At 39.2% G+C, this 11,610-nt stretch overlaps 1 pseudogene; it reads left to right on the forward strand.

Annotated features, from left to right (window-relative positions):
- The first annotated feature begins 636 nt into the window (after positions 1 to 636).
- On the forward strand, positions 637 to 983 carry LOC125367784 (annotated as a pseudogene).
- The last annotated feature ends 10,627 nt before the right edge of the window (positions 984 to 11,610 follow it).

An 11,610-nucleotide genomic window follows, 5' to 3' on the forward strand; every position in this document is an offset into this window, starting at 1 on the left:
AGATGTAAAACAAGAATGTACAGGATTTGGGATGTGACTATGTTATGTCAATGAAGTATTCAAAGGAAAAGGGTTTTGCTCAGAAGTGAATGCTATCAGAAACGGAGGATAATTTTATTACTGAATTTATTTTGTAAAGTTTATAATGTAGGCTATAAAAAGGCTCATGCTGTAATTATTACAAGCATCAGCCACTCAATGATCCAGAAAAGTATGATGTTTGATATATTTTTAAGACCACAAATGATTAAATGACAAAAGACTACAGCGACATTGCATTTGCCTTAAGATTGGGCAACATTATAAAGTGGCATCATATTTCATCTGCAGATTCCCCACAGCATGACTTGATGGTCTGTGAGATAATGTCCATCTAGAGAATTTTGAAGTCCAGATATGAGGGCCAGGCCAACTCCCCGAGTTAGGGGCTGTACCTCTGTTTTCTTAGAGATGGTGAAGAGAAGTTTAAATTTTTGCGGCTGCTGTTGTTTTGTTTTTAAGGAGAAGGATATCAGAAAATAAACATAGAAGGGAACTGAGAACTCGGGTTTCCGGACTGTGTCTGTGGTGAAGGCCTTGGCCTTGGTGTGGGATGCGTTACACTCCCGATAGAGGGTAGGGGTGTCACGTTGAGCTATGGCCAGTGCAGTGGTAGCAGCAGTTGGGCTGACCATTGCTGTTGCAGGATTTGTAAGCGTTGCTGTTTTACAAGCCATAAAGGTATGGAGCCTCAAGTAAAACAAGTTTTTCAGAGCCTACCAAAACCTACCTTCAGTGGTGGCTATTACAGAGGTGGATTTGAACCCCAAATGACAAAATGGGAAGCAGCATTAATACTAGGTGTAAGCCATTCTGCCAATAAAAGAAAGATAGGATATGCTCATTGATGAATTATGCTCTTAAACCACCCAGACAAAGGAGTGTCTCCTTACGTAGCAGCCAAAATCAATAAAGATTTACTAGAAAGTCAAACTAAAAAGTGAAATGAAAGTATGACAAATTCTAAGTTCATATTAATTTATGAATACCAACTTTGTATGGCAAAATGCCTCAAATGTAAAGTTTTAAAAAATGATTCAGTGAGGAGCCAGTCCAGGCATAAAACCCTGAGAGAACCTATCCCTACCTAATCAGAAAAAAAGCCAGATTGCAAACCTTGTTTAAGTTGTAGAACACCAGACATGATGAAAAAGCTATGAAAGAACACAAGGCTCCGAGTTCAATCCCCACTACTGGCTAAGTAGATAAATAAATAAGACTATACTAGGGAGTAAAGGAGAGGAGACATTTGAAAATACTTGAAGAAAATTAACTTCAAAACCTTTTAAGAAAGAACATTATCTGGAGTACTCCTATAAAAGAGTTGGAATTTTCTGTTATTTTCTGGGTCATGAGGATTGAACTCAGGGCATGAGGGCTGACCCAGTGCTTCTTGCTTAAGGCTGATACTCTAACACTTGAGCCACAGCTTAACTTTTGACTTTTTGGTGGTTAATTGGTGATCACTTATTGGGAAAGTCTCACAGACTTTCTTCCTGAGTTCAAACTGTGATCCTCAGATTTTAGTCTTCTGAGTAGCTAGCATAACAGGCATGAGCTACTGGCACCCATCAAATTTTATTCACGTTTTTCACTGTAGTTTAAGGTTTGAATTCAGAAGTTCTATTGCTATGTAATTGGTTTGAACCCTCTGAGTAATAATAATAAAGTAAAGCAGAGTCTCTGAAAATACAAGATTTTTTTTTTTTTTTGGTTTGAGGGATCACAAGTTTTATTAAATGAGCAAATTTCCAAATACAAAGCTATTCAAAATAGGAAGGATAGTGGCTAAAGAAATGCTATCAAGTGAATCCTAGGCTTGTAAGGTGCTTACATTGTCTGGTGATATTCCCACAACAGTTACAGTAGTTTTTTTTGTTGTTTTTTTTTTGGCATAGTCTTTTTTTTTTTTTAACCAACCAATCAACAAACTGCAATAGCCATATCTTAACATTTTTGTTAAAAACATTTTGTATTTTCTGTTGGCTTCTAGGATATTTTAATCCTTTTTTTTTTTTTTTGCCAGTCCTGGGCCTTGGACTCAGGGCCTGAGCACTGTCCCTGGCTTCTTCTCGCTCAAGGCTAGCACTCTGCCGCTTGAGCCACAGCACCGCTGCTGGCGGTTTTCTGTATATGTGGTGCTGGGGAATCGAACCTAGGGCCTTGTGTATCCGAGGCACTCTTGCCACTAGGCCATATCCCCAGCCCTTAATCCTATTTTTTGTGATGTAATAAAATATTTAATATTGATGCATAGCTTAAAAAAATGATTCAGCACAAACAAGCTAAAAAAATAAAATTAGAAGGTATGGAAGATTCAACTAATCCTATTTCAACACTGGCTCCATGAAACAATGGATCTAGGCAATACAGATGGTGCAAAGTTGAAACATTAACCGTTGAAACAGTAATGCAGCTGAAACCTGAACAGGTGTTTGCTCAAGGAGACCTAGGCCACCCTCCCCTGAACCATGGATCTATGGTAATATCACTAAAAGAAGGACAGATGGATGTTATGTTCTGGATAGGACTCCCCGCACCATTTCTGGATCATTATTGTTGAATGATCTGAATCTCCATCTAGAGAAGTCGCAGCATAACCTTAAACCACACCACGACAGTACTAGTAGTTAGATCGGGATTCTTTTGCAAATAAATGACATGTAAGAAAGAGAGAGGGAAAGATGCTACAGAGGTTTTTGGATTATTAGAGATATGAGATGAGCTTTATTCAAATTTTAATTCAAACAGACTGTGCCAAAAGATATTTTTGAAATAGACAAAACTGAGAGGGGATTAGAAATTAAATGGCATTAGGAATAAGCATATATTGTGTTGATTATGAAAATGGTAGTGTGGTTATTTTTAAGTGATTCTATCTGGTAGGGACCCATCCTAACATATTTAAGGATAGACTAATAGGAGGTCTGAGGTCTAGTATTTGCTCTAGAAAAGCAACAACAACAAAATTGAAATAGCGATGAAGGATACTGCTAATTCCTAAAGTGAGGAATCTGGGTGGTGGTTAATTCTTTCAGTAGAATCTTTCTTTTAGAAGTATTCTTTCTATTTTCTATTTGAGAAGCTTAAGAGACAACAAGCTTTAAAGAGAGTGAACATAGTCTTTGCCCGTGGCTCACACCTCTAACCCTAGCTATCAGGAAGCTGAGATCTGAGGATAGTGGTTTGAAGTCATCCAGGGCAGGGAAGTCAGTGAGACTCATATCCAATTAACATCTTAAAAAAATCTGGAAATGGAGCTATGGCTCAAGTGCTAGAGCACTGTCCTTGAGCACAGAAGCTCAGTGACAGTGCCCAAACCCAGAATTCAAATCCCAAGGCACACACACACACACACACACACACACACACACACACCACAGACAGACAGACAGGCACTCTCATACATACACATACACAAAGAGTGAATATTATTCTTTTTTTACTTTGTTTGTTTGTCTACTCATGGTGCCACAATGTAAAAGGGGAGGGAAGAGGCAGAGAAACTAATACAGTACAATAGAAGGTGAACCTGACTAAAGGACATGTAAAGGAATAATGCAGTGAAACTCTTTTGTACAATTAATTAATACTAATGAAATCAAATAAAAGAAAAGAAGCTAGTAACTTGTTTTACCAAACTCAAATGGAATTTAGTGTATTAGAAAATCTGTTCCATAATCACAGCTAGTATTTATGTTAAATCTCTACTTAATATAGCCTTTATAGGATACAAAGGTCTTTAGACCCATTTCAAAATGAAAAAAGTCTGCAATAATTGAAACAAAGTTTTACTTATTTTCTTTGCCTTGTTCATGTCTTCAGTATTAGCTGCCCCTCAATGTAAAAGGCCCTTTAGTGAATTATCAGGTCTATTTTAACATGCACTATTATTAATTCTTATATGGTGGCTGTCACATTCAGCATTTCACATATGAATTGACAAGTGATCATAATATTACTTTGTGAATTTTGATGGAATTAAATATTTCATAGCATTTTTTCCACTCCAATGCTAATCTAGAAATGTTCATTTTTTAAATATCCTTGCGGATCTGGAATAGTAGACTAAAATGGGTGAAAAATCCTAAGCAAGTATTAGCAATCCCTTTTGAGCTATTTTTTAACCTTAATTTTACTCCTGGAGATAGAGGTAAATAACTTTGCTGTCTATTTCTCCTAACTAAATATGCACCTGACCCTTTCTCTCCTGATTCACAGAGGGACATTGGGGTTACAAGTCTGTTGAAAAGAATTAATAACAAGAACACTTCCTCTATGAATTACTATGTACTTGGCTATGTTCATAGAATATCTAAGAGTAAAATTATGTGTCATAGTTATAGTTCTTTTGTGGGTTATGTCTCCTGCAATTTTGTGAGCACTTTTAGTAAAACACACTGGGTATTTTTGTGGCCCAGAAGCTTTCATAATGTGGTTTTATTTACTTGTTAATCAAATTTTTGGTTAGTAATTGTCATGTTGTGATTTGAAGGTATCCATGCCTTCAGATTGGCTTCATTTTAAAAGTGATGTTGATGGCAAGAAATGGAAAATAACTTGCCTCTCATAAGGATAGGACCAATATCACTGTCACTCGAAGGGGAAGTTCTGAAACCCTCTCCAAAGTGGCTATCACTCTTCCTTCCATTTCCTCCATTTGTGAGGCCCGTCATGTGTCTTCGAGGTTCTGCCAGAAAAATAAATAGACAAGGCTATTTGCTCTCAGCCAAGTAAGGGCAGAGACAGAAAGAACAAGGACACGGTCCCTGGGATTTCCTGAGAACTCCACCAAGAGAAGGAGTGGAATCCCTACAGAGGGATGAGCAAGGTTGAGTGTCACAGAAGAGGTGATTTAAAAATTTCCCCTAAAAGATAGAAAGCATGTGGTTGGCAGGAAGAGGGATGTGAATAAAGTTATGGAGATCTGGAACAGTAGAGCGCATTTGGGGAACTGAAACTAATTCCATAGCCAAAGAGAAAGTTGTATATGTGTGTGTGTACGAATGTAGGTTTTAGAAGGCAAAACAGGAATAGTGGTGATTTCTTTTTTGGAAGGTACAAAGAGTTTATTTAACCAAAAGAAAATAAAGGCCACTCTGAAGAGTGAGCAGCGAGATGGGAAACCAGTTGTCCCAGATGATGATGCTTTTTTTTTTTTTTTTTTAAGTTTAGGAAGAAGTAATAATAGAGATGTAAGCAAGGGAAGAATCATCGACCTTTGTTCTGGACATGCCTTTTTAGTGTTGGCATCTGCCTCTTACCCTATCTCTGTCATGGGCTTTTACCAATATCTCAAGCACCTGTGTGCAGTTAAAGGCCTGAGGTTGTCTTTGGAGAGCAGAGTTTTTTCTTTTTAAAAAAAATTGAGGGCTGGGACATAGCTGAGTGGCAAAGTGCTTGCCTAGCAAGTGTAATGTCCTGGGTTCGATCCCCAGTACCAAAAAAAAAACAAAAAAAAAACCAAAACCAAATAAAAAAAGAAAAGACAAAACAAACATACAAAAATTTAAAAAATGATTTATTGATTCTCAAAGTGATATAAAGAGGGGTTACAGTTTCATATGTAAGGCAGTGAGTACATTTCTTATTAAACTTGTTACCTTCTTCCTCATTTTTCTCCCATCTTCTTCCCTCCCCAATTCCCTCTCCCCCAGTTGTACAGTTGGTTTACAGCACATAGTTTTGTAAGTATTGCTGTTGCATTGTTTCACCTTTTGCCCTTTGCCTCTCCATTTTTTTTTTTTTTTTTTTTTTTGCCAGTCCTGGGGCTTGGACTCAGGGCCTGAGCACTGTCCCTGGCTTCTTTTTGCTCAAGGCTAGCACTCTGCCACTTGAGCCACAGCGCCACTTCTGGCCATTTTCTGTATACATGGTGCTGGGGAATTGAACCCAGGGCCTCATAGGAGGCAAGCGCTCTTGCCACTAGGCCATATCCCCAGCCCATTGCCTCTCCATTTTGATGGGTGTTTTTTTGAAGTAAGATAAGGACTAGCCATATATTAATATCAACATGCCTTTGGAGGGAGGATTAGGAATAGAACAAGTTTAGGCTTTTGAGTTATTTTGGCACATTTCTTATTTTATAGGTCCAAAACCTTGTGTTGCAGGCAACAAGCTAGCAGGAGCTTATTGAAGGTGAGTTTTACTGAAGATGTGAAACAAATTCAAAATGCTGTCTTTGTGAATTCTACTAGAAGGAACATGCTTGGATTTTAAGGAAGAACTGGGCATTTCCTTAAAGAAATCTGATTTCTTTCTGTCTTAACATTTTAATGAACATTCACTAGTTTGGGGTCATTTTCTTTAAATGATCTATTTTTCAAAACCCCATTTATAATTTAATAGGAGACTTTATTTGGCTAATATTTTCATTGAAAACTTAAGGTCTTTGTAGTTGGGCATAATGATTCATGTCTGTCATCCTGGATACACAGAGACCTGAGATCAGGAGGACTGTGGTTTGAGGTTAACTTTGGCAAAAAAAGGCCCTATATAAAATACAATAAAGCAAAAATGGATTGGAGGCATGACTTAATTGGTAAAACACCTTCTTATCAGGCACAGGGACCTGAGTTCAAAGCCTAGTACCACCAAAAAGCATAGCAGTTTAAGACCTCTGATACCATAATTTAGTTTTTCCATTGCATAGAAAAGAACAAAAAATGCAGGCACAAAATATTCTGGAAATAACAGTTCCAATTAGTTCTTTGATGAACTTTAGAATAAACAATGTACTCATTGTTCTTGAGAGACTATACCATACCCAGTGTATGCGCTCATGGGAGAAATTGCTCTAAATGTCTGGGAGGAGGGTGGTAGAGTCAGGTGTCATGGTAATCCACTGCTCTCTGGGTTAATAAGGCATATTGAAATTTTCCTATAAGGCTTAGTTTTAATAAAAAAATCTCTGTGCAGAAAAGTCAGGCCAGTAAATCTTTGACAGTTTAGATTAAGAGCTACCTAGAAGCAGCTGCATTTTTTTGTTCATAAAGTTAAATGAGATGCAAAAGGCACCTTGAGATTTTCTGTCCTTCCAGCTAATGAACCCTGAACCTAAGCTTGCCTGGTGAACTCATGCAGTGCAGCATTCTCTTCATTGAGTGTCTGTGTATCTGGGGCCACTCTGCACACTACTCTAACTATAGTGGGCTTCCGCCATGTTTGTTTGGGCCTGGAGGGTCAGGCATCAGACAAGACACAGCCTTCCCAGGTTCTTTGGCCCAGGTTGGGATGAACCCAATGAGCAGACAGGAGAACAGTGAGTCTGGTGCAGCATCTCTCCCTTTAGATGACCTCAGGCCCCTCTGTGTGACCTTTGGTGTGATCTCGCTTGCATGGCTAGCTTGGAGGAGCAGAATCCTGGCTTAGGATTTTAAGCGCTGGTGTTCCAAAAACATGAAGACCTTTTAAAATTGGATCTGGCAAGTCATACAGCATCACTCTGTCAGGCTCACCCATGCTCACCCAGTCCAGCACGACTGATTCCACCTAGTGTGGGAGGGAGACTGACCAAGGACATAAATACTGGATAGTGCGGATCACTGAATGGAGGGTAGAGGCTACTTAGGGGGTAGCTATGGTGCTGAGTTATTCCTAAGGATAGTAAGGTTCACTTCTTAAGTTTACTGAACTCAGTGTAACTCTTCCCCCTGAGGACACACACACACACACACACACACACACACACACACACACACACACACACACACACGCAGAGAAAGAGAGAGAGAGAGAGAGAGTGAGACAGAGAGAGATATCAGCAGTCTTTGCATAGCAGCCAGAGGACATTGAACATTTCCTACTGGATTATGATTATTTATATTTATAGATTTCAGTGACTTAGGAATGTTTTTAGAATGAAGTTCTTTATTCAGCCATTACTTGGGCTTATTACATCTCAAGCACGAATGCAAGATCCAGGGATAGGACAATGACTATCTGACAGTAATCCCAGTCCATAGGGAGCGTGTGTGTGTGTGTGTGTGTGTGTGTGTGTGTGTGTGTGTGTGTGTGTATGAAACAGTTATCAAGTAGAATCACTCATTTTGACATATTAAAAGTAGAAATAAAAGGTAAAGGAATTGAGATGGGTAGGTTGTAATTTCGAAAGAAGAGTGAGGAAAATCCTTACCGAGAATACATTAGAGACTTGAAATAGGTGAGAGTTGTGCCTTGTTGGTATCTGGAGAAAGATCATGTGGGCAGAGGGAGGAGGGAGAACCAAGTGCACTCTTGAAGAGAAGCAGGCATATAAAATTAATAATGATGTGAGTGATGGGAAATTAAGCCAGATGTTTAACAACACATAAAACTGCAGTCTGGACTTATGAGCCATTAGAGGCACTTTAATTTTCACTTGAATATTTCACTGGAATATTTCACTTTAATATTCACTGGCTATTATTCACGGAGTAATATGGAAAGGCAGTGAAGATTTAAGTAGAGAGCAGTGATATGACCTAACTCAGTGTTAGAGGTGATCAAAATAGGAAAACAACTTGTATGGCTATTGCAAATCTAGGAGAGAGGACAGGGTATTTTGGATTAGAAGAGTTTAGTAAAGAAATAATAGGAAGTGGCCCAATGACATGAATTTTGATGTGGCAGACTTGATTAAGTTTTGCTGATAACCATGTTGTATCTGAAAGAATGAGAATTATAGATGATGTCAGTCAACCAAAGAGATAAAATTCCCATTCATTGAGAAGGAGTCTGCCAGTAGAATAGACCTGGAAAATTTCAGTTTGGACCAGGGAAAAAATCTTTAACATGATCTGGAATGCTGGCTGATTTTAGGGATCACCGTGACTGAGTGAAGGTAAAGTATTATTTCTGAGTGTGTCTGGAAGAGAGTTGCATTTAAACCAGTAGACTTGGTAGGGAAGATTTCCTTCACCGGATGTAGCTGAGGAACTTGGATGAAGACTTGAATAGAACAAAAGAGAGGATAAAAGACTAACTTTTCTCTTTCTTCATTTGCTGAGACACCCATCTCCTACTCTTGTACATCAGAATTCCTGGTTCTCTAGCCCTTAGGGCAAGGTACTCATACCAGTGTCTTCCCCGTACCTCCAGGTTCCTAGGCCACTAGCTATGTCCTAAATGGTTTATTGGCTTCCCTGATTTTCTTTGGCCTTTGGACTTGTACCATGCTACATATTCCCTTGGTTTTTCAGGTGGCAAATAACATATCATGAGATTCTCAGCATAAGCCAGTTTTCCTAGTAATAAACCTATCTATCTGTCTATCTGCTATCTAGCTTCTATTGGTCTTTACCTTTGGACAATACAACAAATTCTAGACCCGTATTCTGAATCTCTTACCCTCTGTTTCCTACTCTTATGGCTTAGTTATGCTAATTTCTCTCATTTCCTGAATGACCAATGCACCCTGAGCCCCTCACAGCTCTTATGCAAACATTTCTCCACTCTGCCTGGAATATCCTTTCTTGACCACTTCCTTCGCCTCGTTAATTATGTGTTTGTCAAGATTTAGTTCAACTATATGTCTTCAAACAAGCCTTCCGGATCCCTTTCCCTAAGAATAAATTTAAGCATCCTTAAGCGATTTTTTCATGTCTGAACGTACATTAGGATATATCCTGAAGAGAAAGGCCGTCTCTGGACAGTTCATTCCAGTATTTCTAATGCTTGCTTGGCACCTGGAACTAGGCCATGTTATATAATTAATAATCCTATACATTCATTTATGAACTGGAACATAATTATGCCTCAAGTTGTTTTTAAAAGATGGTACCCAAACCATTTCCTTAGCACAGAATCTGTAAGAAAGTAGAGATTCTGCTGAGGGCTCTGGAAATCCTCTCAAATGCCTGAGACTCCTTATTATACACAAAACCATATTGTATTTACATTGCATCCAGCCTTGCCCAAGCATTTTCTCCATTTGAAAACATACTGAAGTGTTCAGTGGCAGATCAGTCAGTCTGGAGATGTCATATATTTGCCACACTTGGGACCACTATTTTCTACAGTCTCACAATTTGCTGTAGATGACAGCACTTATGTCATACTTCCAAAGAACTTAAGCTATTTCAACAAGAGGAGATGCTGTTTCCCTGCTAGTGAAATGTCACTTTAATTCCTTGCTACCTTTCATGGAGAATACTTGTAGAAGTGACTTTTCAGCACAGAAAGTGAGAAGGGAAATGGAAGTGCCTAAGAGATAGAAAGCAATTCATTCCCAGCATATATTTAGTAGCATACTAGCTGTATTGATGAAAGACATGCATAGAAAAATATGCAGAACCACAAGGAGAGAACATAAAGGTTCGGCAAAGCCAATAGTGCTAGGTGAGATGCTGCATTTGAGGGAAACTTCATAGTTTTAATGATCTCTATTTGAAGTGTAATTGTTGCCCATGGATCACGTTTATCCTTACTTAAAATACAGTGCAGCTTTCTGGAACTAGCAAGTGGAACATGACTTTTGTCCTGAAAACTTGTCTAGGAATGTTCACAGACATTTTAATTAACACTGTGGCATTAGCCAGGGACAAACCCTCTTGAGGAGATAAGCCGGCAGCAGGGGGTCGTCTTTGCTTGCTCTAAAGAGTCTGATGGTGACAGCAGAGCCTGTTCTCAGGAAAACCATCAAGCAGGCTGAGATTGTCACTCTGTCTCCTCTAATGCTGACAAACCTTGATGACAGCCCACTTCCTAGTAATTGTGTGATTTTTTTCCCCTTCTCCTACCTGATTATCAGAGCTATAGATATCTTGTTTCCAACAAACCCTCCATTTTCCTAAGGGGATTTTGGATCGCCAATTCAGGGTTGCTCCTGGAAATGGCCTCTCTTACCATTCCAGGTAGTCTGCATAATTTCAGGTCCTGGGTTGGGGTTCTTCCTCTCTTAACTTTCCAATTTTGTCTTGTGACAATTGGTCGACTTCTAATTTCTCTATTTGCTAACTCTGCCCATGAATACTCCCATTGTTCTGTCTCTTCTAGTTGGAGTCAGTGCCAGGGAACATTTGTTAAAAAGGAAGTTTATTCCTTTTGGGTATATTCACTAACAGCATTTTGGCTATAGTTGATTGTAGTAACTTTAACTTTAAAAAAAGAAATTTATTGGTTTATTTAGCCAGAAAGCCCAAAAGGTTGGCATAGCTAGCTGAAGGCACAGCTAATGGAATTCAAGCTCAAGTTTCTAATATGTTGCTCAGTATATCACCCTCCTCACACAATGTCAGAATGGTAGAGCTTTTCTTCTTCCCTCCCAGCAGCTACATCCAAAAGAAGTCTCATTGCAGGCCACAGGATGTTTTAACTATCCAGCTTGGGTCACAAGCCCACTTTGGCAGGGGAGTGGTGAAGGAAGATTCTAGAGACATGTCTGTCCAAGTCCCATGGGATGGAGAGGCCCTCAGGGGAGAAGCCTCAGGGAAGTAACCCAGAGGCTGCCTGTGAGGACGAGGGCCAGTCTCCCTCATTGCACAGAGTGGATAATCCACTCTGTCTGGAGGGAATTTTCATCATCAGGCTCTGTTTCCACTTCTCTCCACAGAACCATTTTTTTTTTTCCTACCCAGGAGCCTAACTGATTGA

Source organism: Perognathus longimembris, chromosome 19 (assembly GCF_023159225.1).
Source record: "Perognathus longimembris pacificus isolate PPM17 chromosome 19, ASM2315922v1, whole genome shotgun sequence".
NCBI classification, from domain to species: Eukaryota; Metazoa; Chordata; class Mammalia; order Rodentia; family Heteromyidae; genus Perognathus; species Perognathus longimembris.